General features: G+C 57.2%; 1 protein-coding gene across 4 annotated transcripts in view; it reads right to left on the minus strand.

Annotated features, from left to right (window-relative positions):
- PTPRN2 (protein tyrosine phosphatase receptor type N2) overlaps positions 1 to 23,077 on the minus strand; it is a 689,600-nt gene that overhangs the window by 214,992 nt on the left and 451,531 nt on the right. The window lies entirely within an intron of this gene.

The raw sequence follows: 23,077 nt of genomic DNA on the forward strand, positions 1-23,077 counted from the left end.
GAACCTGGAGGGGCCAGAGCCGCCTTCACCAGGTCAGACTCGGGGAGACACTCAGCCCTCAGGAAACCACCCTGAGAAACGAACGTCCTCTACTGAGTTCCTCTCGGCTTCGGGGCTGGAACAGAGGCCCAGGGAGGGACGGGTGCAGCCCCCAGGCTCACGTCCCCTTACAGGTGTCACATGTTGGAACACACAGTTCGTCCCACGAGGCAGCGGTTGCCGCTCCTTGGAGGGAGCCCTTTGCAGAGCCGGAATTGAACCTGAAGCACAGTGAGGGCCAAGGTTTGAGCCAGCGGAGTCCTGAAGGGGGCACGGACACTCGCCCCCGCGGCGGGCCGTGCTTGCTGACCAAGTGGGGGACAAGCTTCGGCTCCTGCTGGCATTTGTATGGGCGCCGCGGCCGGGCAGCACGGTAGTCGTGCTCGGTGTCCGGCGCCTCCATTAATTCCCTAGGATGGAAACGGCTCCCACAACCATGTGATTAATTCTCCTCCGGTCTCCCCAGAAAGGGACCATCCGGGCCTGCCAGGCGGCTCCGACGCTTGGCCAGCCCCCAGGCGCTGGGGTTTGGGAGCCACTTTAAAACCATGTTACCAGCGTAACTGGCGTCAGGCTCGGTGCGCCTCTTATGTTCTGTTTTATAAACAGGCGGATTATTTCAGATTGATCAGAGGCGACTGCATTTTGCAAATTACCTTGTGCTGTGACTGTTTCACACTTTGCTAAGTGGGCTCTGCTGATGCAGCGGCTCTAATCCATTTGGGGCTGTTAAGGATGGCTGCATCTTTGTAAACTGGAGACGGAAGGCTTTTGTTTTTATTTTCCATACGAATTTGAGCAGCAGGTGGAAGGCAAGGAGGTTCGGGGGCTCAGCTGAGCTGATCGATGTCCCCACCACGTCCAAGGACCCGTATTCTGCGCGACTGGCGCGTGCGCTCAAGCTCTCCTGAAACCCAGAGATTTACTGCACTTGTCTGCACAAAAGTCGCCATTAAAAAAAAGGAAGGAGGAAACCAAAGCACACGAAGGAGACGAGGGGTGTGGGGAGGGAGGGCGCGAGGGAAGATGCACGGTCTGTGGCAGTCCTCAAAACCACGTGTTTCGAGCAGGACTCTGGGGTTGATTTGGAGGCTCTCTTGTCGCTGGAGGCCCAGCCTTGATGTTTCTGAACCTGGACCCGCTCTCCTCCGAGTAGTAAAAGCAGCCGCAGAGAACCCGAGCTCTGGGGTAAATTCAAATGTGGCGGCAAGAAAACTACCAAAGGGAAAGTGGATAAGTCGTCAGGACAACGTCCGTCACCAGATTCCTCAGCAGGAAGGCGGACGGAGGCGTCTGTCCCGAGGGACCTCAAGCGGGGGTGGTGGGCGGATGGACATGACGGCGGACCCGGGATCCGGGTGCAGGGCTGGAGACGATGATTGGCCGTGGGTGCTTTTAACCGATACACCTGGATCTCTTTCCAGATAGAAATCAGTATTCCACATTTCTTCTGGTCAAACTCTTTCTTATGGAAACTTGAGGACTAACAAGTCGCTCAGCTCCACAAAGCAGCAGGTATTCGCGAGCCAAATCAGGGCAGAAAGCGGGCAGACCTGACAATTCCATTTTCCACTGTGCCTGAAGAATGCTTGTGCTCAGGAAAGTGGACGGGACTGGGGGCTGGTCCTGCAGCCTCACACCCTCCCTCCACCTGGAGCCCAGAGGGGCAGAGGATGGGCTCCCACTGAGGTCCTGGACCCTCCTGCCCTGTATCCCCAGCTCTGTTGGTCATGGGATTGGGCCCGGGGGGCTCAGCTTGGCCACTCCCCACAAGGAGCCAGGTGTGTCGGAGGCGCAGGGACGGCCTGGGTGACGCAGCTCAGAGGATGGGAGACCCTCGTTGGCTGAGAAGCCCCATCCCAGGAGGAAAGAGCCGCTGAGACGAGCCTGGCTTTTTCTCATCATCCAGGGCGTCCTGTAAACGCGTCAATACCCTCAGTGTAACGGCCCAGAAGAGGCATTAAACATGAGGGTTGTCTTTTCGTCTTGTTTATGGTTTCCTTTGCTGGACAAAAGCTTTTTAAGTTTCATTAGGTCCCATTTGTTTATTTTTGTTTTTATTTCCCTTACTCTAGGAGGAAGGTCAAAAAGGATCTTGCTGTGGTTTATGTCATAGAGTGTTCTGCCTACCTTTTCCTCTAAGAGTTTGATAGTGTCCGGTCTTACATTTAGGTCTTTAATCCATTTTGAGTTTATTTTTGTGTACGGGGTTAGGGAGTGTTCTAACTTCATTCTTTTACATGTGGCTGTCCAGGTTTCCAGCACCACTTATTGAAGAGGCTGTCTTTGCTCCATTGTATATTCTGGCCTCCTTTATCAAAGATAAGGTGACTATAGGTCTGTGGGTTTATCTCTGGGCTTTCTATCTTGTTCCATTGATCTATGTTTCCGTTTTTGTGCCAGTACCATATTGTCTTGATGATTGTAGCTTTGTAGTATAGTCTGAAGTCAGGGAGACTGATTCCTCCTAGAGACTGTCATACAGAGTGAAGTAAGTCAGAAAGAGAAAAACAAATACCATATATCAAGACATATATGTGGAACCTGAAAAACTTGGTGTAGACAGTCTTATTTATAAAGCAGGGATAGAGACACAGATGTAGAGAACAAACGTACGGCTACCAAGGGGGAAAGCGGCGGTGGGATGAATTGGGAGACTGGGATTGACATATATACACTACGTACATATATACTATGTATAAAATAGATAACTAATGAGAACTTGCTGTATAGCTCAGGGAACTCTACTCAGTGCTCTGGTGACCTAAATGGGAAGGAAATCCAAAAAAGAGGGGATATGTGTATATGTATAGCTGATGTACCTTGCTGTGCAGCAGAAACTAACACAACATTGTAAAGCAACTATGTTCCAATAAAAATTAGAGACAAACCCCCAGGAAACCCATTAAGTGTGAGTCGTGTGTAAATACGGTCTCGTGGCCTCACTTTTGCTCTCTGGCAGCACCCGACCAGCGTCAACCTGCAGACAGCCGGCCTCGGGGCTCAGGATCGCGTGTCCCTGGGCCCGGGGAGCCAAGCTGGAGGGCTGCACGGCCTCTGGACATCATGTGGAAGGCGGGGGGTGTCCTGCCCCCAACCCACTGCTCCTCATTGGCCTGAAGGCACAGGGAGGGGGGGCACAGGCCACCCGCTGGTCCTCAGGCTCTGCCCAGAGGAGGGGAGCGCCCAGCACCTGCCCCACGGAAAACCCCAGAAACAGAAGACTGGATCCCACACGCTCCCACTTTTACGAAATTCCACAACAGGCAGGACTAGAGTAAAGAAAGCAAGTTGGTGGTGGCCAGAGCCCCGGGGGGGTAGGGAGAGGGCCCCGAGGGGCTTGGGAAAGTTCTAGATCTGGATCAGGGCTCAAAGCTGTACATGGTTGTCAAAACTCATCCAACTGGTGGATTTTATCATCAGGAAAGCTGACCAAACCTGCCTTGGAAATGGGGCCTTTCTGCTGCAAACGAGTGTTCTCCCAACCCCCAAGTGAGCAGTGCGTCTGGGGAGGGGGCTCTACCAGAGCACAGGACACGGGCCGGGGCTGGGGAGCCACCAGAAGGACGGGTCTCCGCCTGGGAACAGCCAGGAGCAGAGGCAAGAAGCAGCGCCGGGGTGTCTGGAGGAACGTTCTAGACCAGGGACAACCGTGCCGGCCTCTGGCGGAGACACGGTCTCCACGGCGCGGGGCAGAGGCCCAGGCGGTGACTAAACACGGGGTGAAATGCAAGCAAAGCAGGTACACAGTCAGGAAGGCAAAGAGCGGGCCTGGCGGTGGAGACAAAGCAAGGAAAGGGAGACGGTCAGCTGGGATTCTTGTGGGTGGGGAGTGCTGCCCCAGCATGGGGAGGGCGCAGCTGCAGGGCCCAGGAGGCCTGGGCGTCACTGGGAAGGAGGCCAGGCTCGCCAGTAGAGCAAGGGGAGACTCGAAGAAGAGCCTCCAGGTCTGAGAAGACGCCGGCGTGAAAATCTCAAGGCTCTACAGAAGGGTTCAGCAGGTCTCTCCACCGGGCAGCCTCGTTTTAGGCAAAATTAATGACACAGCTGCCGGAAACGTAGCAAATCACCGGGCCAGTGATGGGTTACTCAACAAACGAGGGTCTATTTGGGGGAAAAAATCCATGTTTATCCCTCACTTCACAATATATGACGACAGCAACCCAAGACAACCCAGATGAATTAAAAGATTAACTGGAACAACATGAACCATAAGAAAACTAAAGGAAGAAATCCCTATTGAACTGACCAAGAAGATCAAGAACCCTCTGAACGTGACAGCCAATTGGTGAAAATCTGAAAGGAAATGACAAATATATTTGAATGCACCAAAGTTTCATATTCTGCACTTCAAACACTTACAACAAAGAAACTGAGACGCAGAGACCCCAGGACGTTTGCCACAAGGAAGAGAGACGACAAAGGTTTCTGAGCAGATCACTCCCAGAAGCAGAACAATTCATGAGCGAGCATCAGAACATATGTTTGCCTTTACAAGAGTTCAAACCCACAAATCAAAGCAATGAAAAACGCCATAATTCGCCTTAAGGAATGCCAAAAACGCAAGCTGAATGGCCGTCTCAGTGCTGCTAAGAGCACATCAGAGGCACCGCCTTCCTGGACGTCCTGGGATCTGGGGAGACAGCGGCTCCCCTGGATAATAAGAACCAAGAGACTGTGCACCTCTGGACACAGTAGTTAAATTTCTAGGAATGTGTCCTAAAGAAATAAGTCACAGAGATCAAACTTATGTATAAGGACTTTAATTGCTGCAAGGTTTATAAAAGTTCTGGAAACAACCTAAACGTTCAGCAAGAGCAGATTGGTTAATAGATAAATTAAGGTTCCTAAGAGTAATGTTCTAAAGACCATCTGATAATGCCACACACGCTGAGTAAAAAGCCAGATAAAACTCTCTGTGAAGCGTGTCTCATACACGTCTTCTTAAAGAAATACCAACTCGTGAGCAAATCTGGATGGCTTATTAGAATATTAGTGACTTTATCTTATTGTTTTACTGTAATTTTATTGTTTTATTGCATTTTCTAAGTTTTCCATACAAGTATAAATAAAATAAAACAAGTGTTTTAACAAAAATATGCATTTCCTGACTTTGAAGATGTAGAAAGCTTCCTATGGCCCATGCCATGACACAACGTACTGGCCTAGACCATTTTTATCTCCCCAGAGTCTTTCCAATACTGTCACCAAAGCTGCATTTGCTTGTGTGGTTATTCCTTCATCTGACAACCTGATCACCCACCCACCCACCTGTCTATCCATCTGACCATCCACCCACTTATCCACCCATCATCCATCCATCTCCCATCCATCCCCCATCCCCCATCCATCCCCCTATCCCCCACGTCCGCATCCTCCAACCCTCCATCCCCCCATCCCCCGTCCATCTCTCATCCATCCCCCCATTCCCCCATCCATGCCCCCATCCCCTACGTCCGCATCCTCCATCCTCCATCCACCCGTCCATCCACCCATCCATCTGATCAGATGAACTTCCACTTGCAGCGCACTGTGGGCCAGGTTTAAGGCGCACTCCTGGGGTCTAAGGACGGCTAGGACGGAATTTGCGCCCCTGAGGGATGCAGAGGGTAAGGGAGGAGGTGGCTGCACGTGGAGCCGCAGGAGCCAGCCAAGCAGAGGGTGTCACCGGAGCAGGGCAGGGGACCGCCGCTAGGGCAGGCGGCTGGCTCTCCCTTGGACACAGACCAGTGATGCCTACAGCCCTGGCTGCAGCGTGGTTCACGCTCCTCTTGCCCTGTGTATATGTCCTCCTGGGCCAGGCCTGGTCAGCAAATCCTACCAAGCCCCAGGCCCAGAGCAGAGGGCTCCACTGTGACGTGGGGACCCGCTCCTTCCATCCACACTCTGCCCACAGGCCGCAGTTCTGAGCACTTGCCGCCCCTAATTGCAAGGCCAAGGGTATGCGTCTGTCCACCCGTTAGACCGGGAGCTGCAGGCACGGGGCCGGGTCCCACACATCTTATCCCCCACGTGCTAAGCCCACGCGTGAAAGTGTTTCCTGGCACTTACCTGCCCCTCCTGATGTCTGTGCAAATCCCTCCCTCCCTCCCACGAGCCACGAGCATCCACTGCCTTCCTGAAGTCACCGCTGGTGGCGCTGACCCGGCCAGACCGTGCGAGTCTCTAGAAGCCAGTGGCTTTCACACACTCGTGTGTGACTGTGAGTGTGTCTGTGCGGGGTGTGAGGGTGTCATCGCCCAGCGGGGCTGCCTCTTCGTCCCAGGCTCATTTTCCTTCACGTAACAGCAGGCATTTGTGAGTACTGATGCTTCCCGGCTCCAGGCGGGGGCGGCCAGGAGAGGACAGGCCCTTGGGGGCCGGCCGGGCGTGGGGGCCCAGGTCTCACAGGGTCAGAGGACAGCGCTGAGTGGGAGGGGAGTCCGTTTAGACTCTGCTCCAGACAAACACGCCGACCAAAGGTGGCTCTGCTGTGCATCCGCCCCTGCTGCTGGTCTGGCCGGCCGGCGCTGGCCCGGCGCCACAGCCCTCCCCGTCAGACTCTCCTCGGCTTGAGCGGTGAGGGGAGCCCGGGGGAAGGAGGGGTGGGCTCGGTCCAGGTTCCTGGGGAGCAGCTGCGCCCACCCCGGAGGGTCGCCAGGCCCTGCCCCTCTTCCTGCTGCGGGCACCGCGTCCCGCTCGCCTCTGCGCAGCGGTCAGACCAGGTCCCTGCCAGCGGCCTACGTGAAGCCCAGGGATGTGGGCCGGTCCGAAAGCAGCTCTGCCCTCACCGGGAAAGCTGTCGGCCCGCAGGACAGGAACTCTTAGCTCCATCTGGATGTTTTCTGGACGGGCTGCCGGGTCCCGAAGCGTCTGGGCCCCGTTCATCCTTCCTGTGCTTCCAGGACCCTGGGGGAGCTGGTCAGACGCTGCCCACTCAGGACAAAGTCCCACACAGGCACCACCTGGGGCCTCGGGACGGCTCAAGGCCGGCCGACGGGACTGGCCTCTTTTCCTGATAGATTTTTTAACTTACAGTATTGTACTTGGGTTTTAAATGAAACCCAAGTTTCATTTAAAACTTGGGGGAAGGCTCCCTCCCCTCCCGCGTCCACTCCACATGGTGGCTTCTCCCAGCACCCCTAAATTAGAAACCCTAAATTAGCCTTAGACGGAGACGCAAGTATATGGGGCAGGAAGCGGTACTGACTCCCAGGCCGTGGAGGGAGGGGTCGCTGAGCCCGAGAACCCTGCCCCAGGGGCCCTCTGTGCCCCTGTCACCTTTGTGACAGAGCCGGCCGGCTCATACATTACTCGGGGCTGTACGTGAAGCCGGCCGGCGTTCAAAAGAGAGAGACAGTGTGGTTACGGACGGAAGCCAGGAGTAAATAAATGCTACCCAAGAAACCCTACAATTTCTCCTGCGCTTCAGGAAGAACTGCAGCTCGAGGGTGCAGCCGCCCCCCGTTACCATGGGCACCTTCCAGCCCCCAGGGTGCCCGCGGGACACAGGGGCTCCCAGGGGCCTTCCCCCCCTTCTTGGTCCCCTCCCTTTCCCTCCACCAGAATGCAGAGCTCTGTCAAGCTGATACTTCAGGGCCCAACATCAGAATTGGAACTCTGTCCTTCCGTAGCCACATCCAATTAGAACCACCTTAGACCTCCAGCAGCTTCCCCTGCTGGGCGGCCTGGCTGTCAGAGCACCGGACCCACACGTACATTTTAAACCAACGTGAAGGTCTCCAACCCACACACGATATTGTAAACGGCATTATTCAGCGGCCCCTTTGTGCTCGAAGCTGTGAATCGATCGGCTAAATCGCACGGTTAAACTCCCTCCCACACGTCCCCGCTCGTGGGGTCTTCAGTGCACCCAGTGAGGCACCACGTCCCCCTGCCTGGCCGGTGATTACAGATCTATTTGCACTTCTTCTCCTGCGGGAAGGGGGAGATCTGGGAGCGGATAGGACAAGGGCCGCAGCACCGTTGAGAGAAGGAGGTGCGGCAGCTCCGTCCGCAGCAGACCCCGGAGCCCCACGCTGGGTCCCCACGTGGCACTAAGGTCACGCTCTGTGGGCATCGTTGTGACAGCGAGAAACAAGATTTCTCCCCTGTAAAATTAAACGTCACTCCTGATAGCATAATATCTGAAACGTCGTCTTCCCAGGTCCACACCAATACTTTGCACAGAAAATTAAACTCTCTCTGTTTATTGAGTGGATAATGTAGCCTTCAAATGTGTGAGATCCCCCGCTGGGTGAGAAATTAAAAAGCTGCACTCTAAACCGTAACGGCAGGTAGGAAATACGAAAGAAGGTAACTTAACTGGTAATCAGAAGAAATCATAAAACTAATCATGCAATTAATGTCTTCAAAAGCAAGTGTGGGAGGTGGGTGTGATTACAAGGAAACAGTGCAGGCTGGCTCGGGCGCTAATGAATGAATCGTCCCCGGGGGGTGGCGTGCCGGCTCCGGGTGGCGCGCTGCTTCCTGGGTTTGCACCCACCTGCCTCCACCTGCGGCGCTCCTGCGAGGCAAGGTCACCTTCCTGCAGCACCACCTTCCCTGGACACTGCAGGCAGCGCCCCCCGTGGGTTGGGTGAGGCCAGGCGAGAACAGCCACGTTCTGGGGGCTGGTCGCTGAGGGAGTGTTAACACACGTGGGCGCCCTCGGGCTCTTCCCTAAGTGCTCCACACAGGCTGACACACAGCTCCCTGCTTCGTACACGTAGTTTAAAAAGAAATCCCTGCCTCGGTGCTCATCACCCGCGGCCGAGATCCCTCCGCACGGACCGACGGAGATTTGTTGATAAAGAGGGGAAGGGCGAGGAGAGGCGGCGTGGTGACAGCATCCTCTCCAGACTCCCGGGTCACAATGTCTCCGCGTCAGGTCCCTTTGATGCCGGGGAAGAGCTGCCTGCTGAAGGGCAGAGGCCTCGCCGGTGGAGGGGCGGGGGCCAGAGTGGGGAACCGTGACCCCCGAATGCAGACGCCGAGCTCAGGTCCACAGGCCAGGGAGCAGACGCTGGGCCAGGACGGGTCACCCCCAACACCTGCATGTGGCCATGCACCCCACGGGCTCCGTTTCTCTTGTTTTACTGTTATTATCATGTTCTTGTGGGTTCTGACGGTGGTCCAGCGGGTGGTCCCACAGGAGCCCGGCTTTCCCACCCACCCCACAGGAGAGCGGACACCTGGGTGCCCTTCAACGGTCTGGACTCCGTCAAATCAGACAGGCGAGAGGCGGGGACCTGGACACGAGGGCATGGTGATCAAGAAAGACAAAGAGGGACCAAGATTCTCTTTCCTGTTTTCCAAGTGGACAGTTTTCCACCTAGAGGAGGTGTACAGCCAGCCACGGGGAGAGCGGGAAACAGACTCGTGAGGCCCAGCCTCGCGGCTCCCGCGTCCCACGCCTCACAGAGGCAACACACAACACGGTCGCTCTCGTGTGGATGCCGCTGAAATTTGCCCTTTTTCCATTCACTTCATGTTTCTGAGGCTTCTCCCTGTGACACGCAGCTCTGCGTCATGTGTGTTCACGGCCGCACAGCCCACGAACAGAGACCATCTGACACACAAGGCGGGGAACACCCCCCCACCTGGACAGCCGGGGCCTCAGTGCCCAGCCGCAGGACCCCATGTGGGCACTGGGGGAGGGGCACGGGGGGACCCCAGACACGCGAGGACGTGGCGGTGGCACCACGGGCCAGAGGGCAGGGAGGGCCACGCAGCGGGAGGGCCACAGGGGGAAGAAGAAGGCTTCGCTGGACCCGCTTTCCTCAACATGTAAAAAGCAACCCTGGGCAAATGACAGCCTAAATGTGAACATGGAATGGTAACCGCTTCAAAGGAAACACTGGAAAACATCCAAATGCCGCTCTGAACGCAGGGGAGCACAAACCACAAAGGAAAAGGGGAACAAAATGTGGTTAGACTCATGGAGGAGCCTCTGGGCCTCACAAGACACTATGGGAGAGTCGGGAGGGGGGTGGGCATCTCAAGGCAGGAGGAGAAACTCGAGGTCCCCGGGGCAGAACTAGGGCTCCTGCCCCCCGTCCCCGGGCAGCGAGGACACTTAGAGGAGGAGCCGCCGGTAGTTTTACAGGACAAAGCAGGCATCATGGGAAGGGCTCTTCAGAAGCTTCCAGTTATGACTCACGTCTGCATCCTGGGAAATTAGGTAAAGGGTCAAAAACTGATCTTGAAAATGGAGAGCCTCGTAATTTACTGCGGGAAGAGTCGGGCTCTCAGGGGGCCCTAAACAGCCCAGGTCTCCTTCAGGGCGGCTGCGGGGAGTGAGGGGGAAGCCGGGGGCCGCGAGCAGGCCCCGGGCCTCCCCTCGGCGACAGCGTGAGCCGGCAGGGGCCCACCACGCCTGGGAGGCCAGCACGGCTGGGGCGCCCCTGCCTCCGGTCCGTGGGGCACAGCCTGGGCCCAGCACGGCCGGGGTGAGCACTGTGAGGACGGGTCAGCCTACGGGGACTGACGGGACCGTCACGGGAGCTCCTGCTAGAGTTCACGGACTTGGGCCCCGTCCTGTGAGTCACAACGGCCCACTCACAGGTGAGAAAACAGTCCTGACCCTCCAGGAGGTCGTCAGCAGCATGGCAGCCTCCAAACTGCAGGAAAACGAGGCACGTCTCAGGGTCACACTGAGGCCCACCCTCTGACGGCCATCCCCGGGCCCCGGGCCCCCTGGTTATATCCACGGCGCACACACTGGCCGGGGTGACCGTGGAGCCCAGACCTGCCCCTAACCGGTGAGGCCACAGCGCGCTGAGACGGAGGGAAGGAGGCTGGACACGCACAGCCCCCAACGTGGACTCTGACCCCAGCCCCACATTCTGGCCCAAGTGCGGGTCCAGGGGTGAGGCCCATGGGCAGGGCCACTCGGCTGGTTTCCAGAACCTCAGGGCTTCTACACCCGAGTCCGTACCCTGGACACATGGTGGTCTCTGAGGTGATGGGGTGATTCTCTGGCTCCCTTCCCAAGGTAAAACCTTAGGAGGTGAGGGTCCCCGCTGGGTCTGGGGGAGGTGGGGCGGGCCAGGAGGAGGAGTGCAGGAGGTCCAGAGGGGCTACGTGTCTGCTCCAGGCTGCACAGCTGAATCCTGAGGAAGGTCGGGCCCCCCCCCGCCGGTGGCCCCCGCACTCGGGAATGAGCATTCTGGCTGGCCGTCGTTTAGACCCAGGCATGGCTCAGGGCTGTTTCAGCTGCACGTAGCAGGAAGCCTCTATGGAGCGGGCCGGATCCCAAGTGGTCAATTCTCTCCTGCACAGAACAAGCCAGGGCCGGGCGGGGCAGCCGGCGGCCCCCTCCACCCACTCGGCCTCACTCCTAGTTTCCGCCCCAAGCTCTCTGGCCGTCTTAGACTCCGGCTTGAGTCCTGCTGTCTGTCCTGTCCTGGCGGCCACGGGGGGGAAGCGTTCATCCGCATGCAGGGTCCGTCCACGCTGACGGGCCGCCCATGTGGCCTCGAGGTCAGATCTCAGGTCGCAGACTCCAGGGCAGCGGCGCGGCCCTCTCCTGGCCGCGGGGCGGGGCCCCGATGAGAGCTGGGTCTGTCTCGGGAGGGAGGGAAGGCGCAGACTGCGGGAGGCTCCCCTGCACCTCGGACTGTCCTCCAGGAACCGACATGTTGAAACTCTCCTTGTTTTAGTTTATACCACCTACTCAAATGCCCTTGGTTTAAATAAATTATAGATCAAATGTGCTTGGAAATATTTTATGGAGGGAAAGGGATATTCCTAATACATAGAGACAATGCTACTCTCTGACGGTGATGGAGCCACTGCTGGCCATTTCCCACATGGGGACCCTGCATGCAGCCCCAGGGGTCCTGATGTTTCACAGCAGCTCAGTTTGTGAGCCACGTGCAAGGTTCCCCCAGCTGGGCTGCTGCAGGGAAGTTGGAAGAAGCGAACAAGAGAGAAAGAAGCACGGACAGAGGGAGGAGGAGGGAGGAAGAAGGACAGTCGGGCACGGCATCCAGCGTCTTTCCTGCTCGACCCTCCGGGTCTGGCTTCGAGTTCCTTCACTAGGCTTCCACTGTGGGGCGGTGGAGGCCCCCGACCCCCAGCTTCTCCAGAGACAACGGAGTCTAGACCCCAGGCCGGGGCCAGTGGAGCCTCCCTGTAGCAGCAGGTAGACACCTGGGCGCAAATTCACGCCACGTAGCTGTGCAGAATGCTTTTCTTTCAGGAAAGTGAATGATCACCTCTGAAATGTTCCATAAATTAGGGTTTTCAGAGCTTTACTCTTCTTGATTTGCCCAAAGCAAGGTGAGTTCCCACAGGCGCAGGGCGAGGGGCTGAAGAGATGCAGGGCTGAGGACGGAGGTCCAGTCGAGGGGCGAGGCTTCCTCCCGCTCCCGCCCTTTGCCCCAGTAAACGCCGGTGGCCGCAGGTCCTTACCGCCCCTGAGGAGGGGTCTTTAACCAGGGCCTTTGAATCATCCCTTTAATGAGGCCATTTTGGGTCCCGCCCCCTACGCGGTGGCAGGGGATGCTTGATAAGCGCGTGTGCTATTCAAGTAATAAAAAGACTATCGGCTAAGAATCTAAACCATCCCTTAACTTCTCAGAATAATCACAACACGCGTTTGAAAATCCACACAAATACAGATCATGAATAAAAATGCACCTTTGTTTTTTAGCCACCAACCTACACGGACTGAAGTTCCCTGACACCCACCTCTGGGCGTCCCCGGCCCTGATTCCGGGTGCTAGGAGCGATTCTTTTGTCCAGGGGCTTCCCCGTCCAGAATCTGCTCGAGCCAGGCTGGGTCACGGCAGACGAGCCCATCCTGAGGAGGCACTGTCCCAGCCCGCGGGCCCACACCCAGCTGCACCCCCCTTCCTGCCCCAGGGGGGCAGAAGCAGCAGGTGTCCTGCAGGCAGGAGGTGTCGGTCATCACGAGCGACTTCCAACAAGGAACCAGACCAGACCCGGGAAGCAATCAGGCCGTGGGAACCTCTCAGGCAAGACTGATGTGTCCTCAGATCCTCTGACGCGCTGGATTCTCCTTTACACGAGAGGCAAGACGCCTATGTTGCAAATTTTCTCTTCTTTGGCACAAAACCTCAATGCCCTGTATTTGTAATTGAACAAAATCTCCTCCCCTTGCGTTGCTGGTGCACACACCTGCCTACCGGGCTCACTGTAGACAACACACATTTCCCCAAATTACATTCTAAATGTGACGCATACCTGCCTGGTAAAGACAAAACAGAACCAATAACCTCTGTGTGGAGTTTATGTGGTGCCGAAAACTGTAGAGTACAGAGTCATCAGCCTTTAGGGTTGAGTTTGCTTAAAATGGTGCCACCTTTGTGTCTAGATTTTAAAATATGCTAAAAATATCCCAACATCACAGTGACAGAACTAAGGAAAGTTGTATTTCTACGGAGATTATTTTGTTAAAAAAGTCTAAATGTTGGCAACCTCTCTGCCCAATTACATAAGCTTGCAGTCAAAGGCACCACCATATTAAAAAAAAAAGAGTGAATTTGTGTATCTCTGTTGAAAACAAGTATTAAGCAACCCATTACTTAAAAATGCACAGGGAGCTCCACTGACGCTGAGATACATTTATGAACAGCATTCAGGCGACGAGGCCATAAATGGATGAAGAAATGTTAATCTTACGGTTTCCACACCAAGCCGTCTTCTCCCCCCAAATGATTGCTTTTAAGTTACATGTTGGAATCAGTTTCTCCTGTGGGGCTGTCGGTGCTCACGAAGGGCAGGTCAGATTTTTCAGATTCTCTCCTGCTTCCTTAAAAGCTACGGGTAGTGACGCAGATGTTACTGATGACCGAACGAACCATTCAGAATGTGAGGTTCAGAGTGGTTCACGCTAACCCACCAGTTTTGGAGGGTCATTCCTCCCCAGGCCCACAAGAAAAGCGTTTATTTTGGAAGGGAGGTGTCCCCATCCTTGGGGGGACCACGGGGGCAGCAGCCTTCCTGCCCAGGATCCCACCCACAGTCCATCCCCCACCCGCCAGGCGCAAGGGGCAGAGAGGGGCTTGTCCAGGAGAGCGAGACGAGGAGTGACCAGGGGGCCTGGGGGACAGCCCTGCCTGGCTCTTCTGGGGGGAATTTATTCCCGCGTGGCAGGGAGGCCGCAGACCCAAGGCAGCAGGGCTACCCCCCGCGTGCCAAGCGCGGGGCCGGGAGGGAGGCGCGTTTCCGTTAAGATCAGCCCAGGAAGGAAGGGGAGACGGGACCCTCTAACCCAGGGGACAGGGCTGCAGCCCAGGAGAAGGGCCTGTGCTTTGTCTGCTCCTCTTCCCCACGCACTTCACTCGGCGCCTTTGTGTCTGCCTCTGTGTAAATGTGAAGTGGAAAATCCTCCAGTCAACACCCTAAGCCCTTCCCGATGGGCAGGCGGCCCTTTGTCACGGCCGCGTTTCCTTGGTGATGCTGCTTTATCAGAAGCGGGCCTGGAAGATCAGACGAGAAAAGGAGGGGCCGGAGCTCTCCCCGGAAGTTCCTTCACAACCGAACGGGCGTTTCCATCAACAATAACAGAAATATGTGGAGAGAGTTCCATCCTCTGGTGTCTGTAGGGAAATTGGTCTTGAAAAGGAGACATCACTTCCCACACGTTAGGGCTGAATTGTGTCCCCGAATCACGTGTTGAGCCCTAACCCCCAGGACCTCAGAACGCACTTGGAGGAGGGTCTTTGCAGAGGTAATCAGGTTACGGGGTCACGGGTGGGCGCTGAGCCCAGAGGACTGTGTCCTCATAAGAAGAGGAGATCAGGACACAGACACGCACAGAGCGACGGCCACGTGAGGACACGGGAGAAGACGGCATCTACACGGCAAGGAGAGAGGCCTCTGCAGGATCCAGCCCTGCCCTCACCTGGACCCCAGATCCCGGGCCCCGGGTGTGAGAGATACACGTCTTGCTTAACCCTCCGGGTCTGCGGCCGTCCCAGCAGCCTTGGGAAATGTGGAGACACCACCCTCCTCCCCCTTCGCTGCTCCGGGTCAGGGCCCAGCAGGGTGCCGGCTGGCTCGGGAGGGAGGCCTGCGTGGAGCCGCTGGGACAAGTCCCTCCCAACCAGCCATGTCCACGTCTCCTGCTCGCTATTCCGCCCAGGAGACAGCAGCGCCCTGCAGAGGCCAGAGGGACCAGGCCGCTTCTTGGCTGTGCAAAAGTAAGAGAGTACCTTCAAGTGCCCTGACGCCTTTGAAGGAAGAGGTGCGGTCCCGCACGTGGAAACCTGGGCTTATCTCTGGGCTGCACGGGAGGCTGGGAGGTACGGGTGGGACCTGCCCACATCCCCGGGAAAGCTGCGGGGCGCAGGCTGGGCCAGTGTCAGGCCACGGAGCCCTCTGGTCCTCACGGTGGGACCAGGACGTGGCACTGAGTCCACCTGGGTGGGGAACCACGGACCCCACCTTCCTTTGTGCTGGGGGTCTGCCCGTGAGTCCCCTGGAGCGGCTCCGTGGACGGGGCTGAGAGCAGAGCGGGCGCCCCACGGGGCAGCAGGAGACACAGAGGCAGAGGAAAGACCAGAGGAGAGCTGTGAGGCCTGCGGAACGTTCTGGGCAGCAAAGCCTGGGTGGCCTGCCCCGGCACTGACGTTGCAGGCGTCCACGCAGGCAGGTGGGCTGAGAGCCGTGGTTCCATGAGGTCAGAGCCACGGGCCGTCTGCTGGGTGGCAGGGCGGTGCTGGGGACGCCTAGCCTCACGCTGCCTGGCCTGAGCCAGACAGAACCCGGAGCCTGCTGACCGTGAGCGCCTAAGCCAGACCATCGACCAAAGCCGCCTTGCCTGCTCCGTCCTGATGCCGGGGAAGGAGGCCTCCCAGGGTCCCCACCGTGCGCGTACCAGCCAAACAAGGGCAGGAGCCCCGGGGCCAGTCTCTGGTGTCCTGGGCCTGCGGGGCTGCTTCTGTGTCTGGACTGTGGACCTGGGAGGCCGGGACCGTGGTTGCACGTGGACTTGATATGGAGACTGTCCACGTGGACTGACCCAGATAGAGTCAGGCTGGGGGTCCAAGTGTGGCTTTCCCGGGAGGGAAGACAGGAGAAGCCCCTGCTGGGGATGATGCAGGATGCCGTGCCGACCGCCACTGGGGCCGCACTGAGAAGAGCAGGGGCCGGGCCTGGGGAGCTTGGCCAGACAGGGGGCCGGCGGGACGCGGGCGGGACGCTTACCTTTGCCCCCAAGGGGATGTAGGTCGGAGGTCTCGGAATCACAACGGTCAGTATTTTTTTGAGAAACAGCAGAGATAGAGATGAACGAGAAAAAAAAAAAATTTCCAGCCCTCAAACCACCATCAATCACCTGGCTCTGCTCTGAAATGTTCTCTTGCTACAACCTTTGAACACCTGCCAATAGTTATTGATTTACTGGCCACGTATCCATCTACTATTGTCCTGATACATGGTGTACACTGTAGAGAATTTATTAACTAACTTTTAAAGGACGAGAAAAAGATGAAATAAACAACATTTAAAAGTAACTCCCTGTCTTACGTGGTGGTGTGAAGATCATTTTGCTCTCTCTGAAATGCACTTCAGTGACAGTCATATGGGTGCACATGTTTCATTGCTTTTGCTAGGATTGGGTTTATATTTTGTCCTAAAGATATTTGAAGGTCTAAATGCAGTAGTATTTTGACACTTGTTTTAACGGCTCTTGAAGCTGTAAGGTGTCACACAGAAAGGGAAATATTTCCGAATGCCTCTTTCGCTCTGAAGGTTTACCTTATCTGCAGATGTTTTCTGGGAAGCACCCATCCACCCAAGTCAGCACCTATGGACACATGCTGTGGACACGGGTTCAAACGGCCCTTCAACTCTCTTAAAATATTTTGCCACATAACAAGCAAACTTGTGTGGCACGTGTTTTCTGGTTCCTCCCTGTTTCATTACAAAATTTATTACAAAGGTTGTACAACAGTTTAGAGGTCTTGTTTTTATAAAGTTTATAAAACCTCACAAATACATTAAATATATAAGATTAAGCTATTGCTGTATTAATTTGAATAATTTAGGGAATGGATTTCATATGTGGTATAGATTCTGTAACTTCACCCCAGAATCTTTCTGAAGTATTTTTTCAGCCACAGCAGTTACTTCACCCACAGTTATTCCAATTTTAAGACATTCTTTTGCCCATAGAGCATGGCTGTTATGAGGGATCGTGTCTGCTCTGTTGAATTGATCTTATTTACATCTTCCCTCTGGAGGGTCACAAAGTGTGCACCTCGAGATGTGCTCAGCACCGCTCTGAGCACAGACCCTCAAACCCGCGGTAAGTCCATTTGGCATTTCGCCCCACGACAAAGCTGGTGAGCGGCCAGCCTTGGCAGGGAAGCGGTGCTCGCTGGCAGGGTCGGGGGCGTCCACGCGAGCGGCAGCACAGCCCGGGGGCACGTCCAGGTCCCGGCTGTGGGTGACGGTCGCAGGCTGGGCAGCGGCTCTTCCCTGGCACCCCGGTGTGAGTAAGCTGCCTCCTCACGTGCCCTGTAGGGAGGGCCCCCTGGCCGGGTCAGGACTCACGAGGCCCAGGGCCATGACAGGTCGCCTCTCCAGACGGCGTGGACATGACCACGGAGCAGCTGCCCTGCCCCACCCTCCTCCTGCCCCCTCTCCAGGGCTGGACCATGTTCTGCAAACAGAATCCCTCAGCTGTCTCATCACCCAGCACTTCTGGGACATCCACAGCATTGCAACTTTTAAAAAAATGGCAGAGTTCCTATGTTTTGGACGTAGTCACGAATTTTCACCTGTTCTCCTGTGCGGATTTTCCAAGCTGGGGCTCGATATCTAACCGTGTCCTCTGTGGACGCATTTCCGGTTTGGAATTAGACATCATCTATGCAAATTTCATTTCTGTGTTTTAACGACGCTTTTAATACCTAACCTTCTGCTTTAATATCTCAATCGCTAACCGTGTTGAGATAATTAGGTGACAGAGCTAGACAATTACTCTGTGGGCAGAGAGCAGACCGTCCTTTACATTTATATAAATACGCAAGCTTTAAATAAAGCAACTGAATGCATTTGTGGCGTCTCACACCCGGCGATTTGAGAAACCGTTTGATCGCACGGGCTGGTCGATTCCATCAGCAACTGGCTGGTTGGGCCCATTTTTATTTTTTCATGGAACTGACCAGGCAATTCAGTCGATAGTTGTCAAAATTGGAGTCCAGAGCAGGCACAGCTGGACCAGCCTAAAGTTAATTAAAAATCAAGAGGAGGATAAATGAAACGCGGCTCCTCCGAGGCAGCCGAGGAGACAGGGGGGAGCGACTTCTTCTCTCTTAAAGGGGCCCCGGACGAGCCGCCACAGGGGAAGCAGAGCCCCTCCTCCCAGCGGAGAGGACACCCCCGTGAGGCCCAGGCGCTGAAGTCTCGTGTTCTTCGGGTGAGTGAAGCTGATAAGACTAGACAACTGCCTGGAAGCCGTCGGGTGTGACTTGGTCGGGGGGCGGTGGCGGTCCACGCGTGGGAGGCCAGCGTCCTGCTGGGAGCAGGTGCAGGTGCTCCGATGGGCACCTGGGGGGACCAGGCCTCTCTTCCCGCGTCCGTCCAGTAGTCAGTCCAGTGGTTGGTCCGGTGGTCAGTCTTGGGCTCGGCACGGCCCCATCAGAGCAGCCCCATCTCCTACCATCTCCCTGGGCCAGCGCTGGCCTCCAGACCGGCTTCCTCACCAGCTCCCGGGGACCCTTGGTTGCTGTCCGTCCCCCGTCTCTGCCCAGACACCTCGCGTCGTACTGACATCCAGCTGCGTTCGTCCTCTGGGGTGGCCGTCGCTCATCACCGCACACCGAGTGCCCAGAACAACGGAAACTTATTCTTTCAGAGTCTGGAGGCCGAAGCCTGAGGTCAGGATGTGGCAGGGCTGCCACCTCCCACCCCATGGTCCCTGGGGAGGGGCCTCCTGCGGCCTCTGCCTGGTCCAGGTGCTGTCCCCTTTCTAAGGACACGGCCGCACTGGACTAAGGGCCCACCGGCCCCAGCATGGCCTCATCTCAACTGAAATAGTGACACTGGAGGCACCCTAGCTCCCAAAAAGGGGGTGGGGACTTCACACGTCTTTTCATGGGACAGGATCCGACCGTCCACAGCAGCTTAAGCACCTCCTCTGTTCCGAAGTTCCATGGAGGGACTAGAGCCCACGTCCCCGGAGTCTTTTCTGAACACAAAGAATTTCTCGTTTGTTTCACACACCCTAAGTCATCACAACACTGTTGACTTGTCTAATTTTTACGCATCCATCATATTTCTCCCACTAGATTATAAGGTAACTGAGGGCAGGATCTGTGACTTTTCACCTTTAAATTCACCTCTATTTTCAGAACAGAAATCCGTGCCCAGATGTTGCCTTGCCTTGAAAAGCCTTAAGAATGAAGCCTTCAGTGTGTGTGGTTCATGGTTCCTGAGGTTAACCAAATGCTTATGGGATGAAAGAATGAATATTTAATACTCACAAATAGGCAAAAAAAAAAAAAAAAGTGCCAGGGCCTCTTATCCAACATGAAATGCTTTGTACGAAGGATCTACAGAGCTGGCATCCGGGATGTGCCTTGTTCAGACGCGGGTCCTGGGAGCACAAGGGTGGCGATGGGCAGAGCTTTGCAACCGCAGCCGTGAAAGTCACGCCCCCCACTCCCAGCCCGGCAGTGCGTACGGGCCGGTGGCCAAGCGCAAATGCTCAGAAAACAGCCGCTGCAGTGAGGAATCTGGACGGCAAGCGATGGGGCTCCAGGCAGACGGGCTGCGTCCTCACAAGAAGGTGGGGGGTCCGGTCTCCGGGGTCACTCCTGGCTCCAGAAACCCTCAGCGCTCTGGTTGCAGTGGGCACCAGAGGTCAGGGGATTGTCTGTTTAAACTTCGCCGAGGATTTGCAGCCGAAACAGTGGCAGTTGAGGACCCCCAGGTGGGACATCGCCCAGCATACCTGCAGAGCCACGACCCCCTTTCCCGAAGGCCTCGTATAGAACCAGGGTTCTGGAGAACACACGTGTGAAACGCCTCAATGGGCCCTCCCCACAGCCCCCCCTCACAGCCAGCATCACAGGAGGCGCACCCGCATGTCCCTCCTCAGGACACGGCCTCTGCTCCCGCGTGAACACACTGAGAGCAGCGGCTAGAAGCTGGGGGCCGGGTGCGCCGCTTTTGCTGCTCTTTGTTTCTTTTCCTTTTATACAAACACTGCTTCAGTGATGGACACGCTCCAACCACAGGGACCGAGGCAGCCGCCTGTGGGCTTGAGTTAAGTACTTAGGACAAGCCGAGGCTCTGGTCCCCCTGGTCTGATGCACCCCTGTGTCAGTAAACTGGCGAAAAGGAAATTACGCTGTACACGCTCACACACACACTGCACATGTGTACACACACACGCACTATACATGTGCACACGCATGCTGTATGTATGTACACTATACACACGTGTGCATACTCTACATGTACACATACATACACATGCACACACAGATAAAACACACGCACGCACGCACGGCGCCCACCACCTCTGCTCTCGTCCCCGCCGCGTGCGCCCCTCCGTCCTCGCAATGACAAGGAGGGCCGTCACTCGCAGAGGCTCCCACCTTCCTGCAGTCACACCGCCCGTGAGTGGCAGCATCAAGGTTGGCAGCGGGGCCACCAGCTCAGCGTGGCGGCCTCCCCTGGGACCCACCCCTCCCCGTCCGCGCATCCTGAGAAGCCACAGCTCCCGTGCCCAGAAAGACGCCACCACAGCCCCGCTCGTGACACCGTGGGACAGCTGGGCCCTTCTCAGGGTGGATGGGTTAGCTAAGACTTGCATTTAACCTGGAACCTGACGCCAGGGCCGGAAGGACGGACCGGATCCCCGTCAATCAGCATGAATGGATCTCAGAGACCGAATGGGCCTGTGCAAGGCGAAGCGGGCTGGCGGGGAGGCGGGGAGCGGGGCGCCGGCCCCATCCAGACCCCCGGAGGTCCGGGTCCTGCTGGTGCACGGTTCAGTTTGAAGCTCAGCGGCCCGGAGTCCAGGGGCATGTGGGACAGAGCCGTGCCGAAGGCCGGGCCCTGGGGACACAGCCTGCAGAGTCTGCAACAGCAGGACAAGGACACACATGCCACCACCTCCTGGGACCACTTAGGGACGGCACCCAGGAGCCCTCGCCGAGGTAACTGAGGGCTCGACGCACAGGCTGGGAGACAAACGGGTCCTGCGGGGGCCGAGAGCAAGCGCTGGTCCACCCGATGGCTCCTCCAGGGTCGTCCGCCCCATTTCCCCTCTCGGTGGCGAGGGAGCAGGGCCGGCAGGACCCTACCACTGGTCCAGCGTTCCCAGGGAGCCGTGGGGAGCCCCGGCCACCATGCCCACCACAACCCCAGCTGCTCTCACACCAGGCTCCGCGCAGGGCCGAGCCTAGACTCATAAAGACTTCGAAGTCAAGGTCACGGACTCCCGGCACCGCTGCAGCCACACCACACGCAATTAAAAATTAGACATATTAGGTGTCAGAAGGAGTACGAGGTCTTTCACTGAAACATCAGACCCTCCGCTTTGCTGGGGCCCGAATGAGCACTTCGCGCACCTGTCGGGCACCCAGCCCGGCCCGTGGACGCCCGGGAGGCCTGTGAAGGGCCTGGAGCCTCTGCCGGGAGTGGGGGTCTGGGCTGGGGACCCGCCGCCTCAGTTGTCCCTTTTTCATGTGGAATCCTGTGAACTGCTTCAACTGACAAGAGAGGTCCAGGGCTCCCCACTCAGCGCCAAAGTAAAGACCAAGCAGTTTACATTTTCCCTCACTTAGTAGACAAACATGTCACAGACCGAGATGACAGCTCTAAGCGTTGGATGAACTCAGAGAAAGGACAGATTGGGACGAACACGCCAGGCCCGCCCCGGGGGCCGTGGTCGGGCCGCGATGCTCTCCTGGCGCTCCCCTCCTGCCAGGCTCGCGGCCCCTCGGGGCGGAGCCGTCTGCCCTCGGTCACCGGCCCTGTGCTGCGCCCGCCGGCCTCGCGGAGTATTCCACAGCCGGTTTCTCTGCGAGGCCTGCGGGCGGACGTGCCATTGAGCTTGTTGATGCCAGACGGTGGGGAACAGCTCACCTGGGCTCCAAGATGCCAAGAATGTCCCCCAGCTGGGGCCTCCCAGGATGATCTGTGGGGGGCAGCTCTGGGGACTGGTAGTGCCACACGGTGCCCTTGGCTACGCAAGACACCACTGGTCACGCAGCGCCCCCGGGAGGAAGCCAGGCTGCCGGGAACCCTCGAGGTTGACTGTGAGGTGGGGACGGCTCCCCTCTCCTCTCACCTGCTAAGACCCGGGCCCCGGAGCGCTGCTTCCCAGCTCCCGGGCCTGGCCCCCCGGCCCCTGAACCCCAGGCCCTGGGCGGCTCAGAGCCTGTGCCGAGCGTCGGCGCTCCTGCCTCGGTGACGGGCGAGAACTGCCCGTGGGCGGCTCTGGGCCGACCTGCTGGGGAGGTGCATGGAGCGCCTGCAGGGGCGCTGCCCCGTCCGCACCCGGGACTCAGGGAGCAGCCCCGCTTCGCCGCATGACTCCCCCACCTCCCCTCCCGTCACTGAGTCCTCGAGCTCCTCCGTGGCTTCACTGGGGAATATTTTCCACGTACGCTGGAGTGTCAGGGGGTTAAAGTTCCCTTAAACACAGGCTGGAGCACGCGCACGCACATGTGCGCACACACACGGGGACCGTGCTTTCGAATCCCGACTGTCTGGGGCCTCTGGGATGCGTCCCGCGTGGGACACAGGGTGAGATGCGTCCCTCCCCCGGGCCTCTGCCCCCGGCTCCAAAGGTTAACTTCTTCCCTGATTCACACCATGGTCTCTCCCCTCCTCCTGACCTGGCCGCCCACCTGCCCCCAAATCCAGACTTCCACAGCCTGTGTCCAGCTCTGGGGCCTGAGGACAGGGGTGACGGGGGGAACTGCGCCAACCCACCGCGTGCGCGTCTGAGCAGCCATCGGGTCGGGCGGCGGGCCAACCTGCACTCTCTCCCCGCCCAGCCCCGCGGCTCCAGCCCTCCCTGACCCCCCGGCATCCCCGGGCTTCGTCTTCCTCCCTCTACCCC

The sequence above is a fragment of the Tursiops truncatus genome, chromosome 9, assembly GCF_011762595.2.
Source record: "Tursiops truncatus isolate mTurTru1 chromosome 9, mTurTru1.mat.Y, whole genome shotgun sequence".
Lineage (NCBI taxonomy): Eukaryota > Metazoa > Chordata > Mammalia > Artiodactyla > Delphinidae > Tursiops > Tursiops truncatus.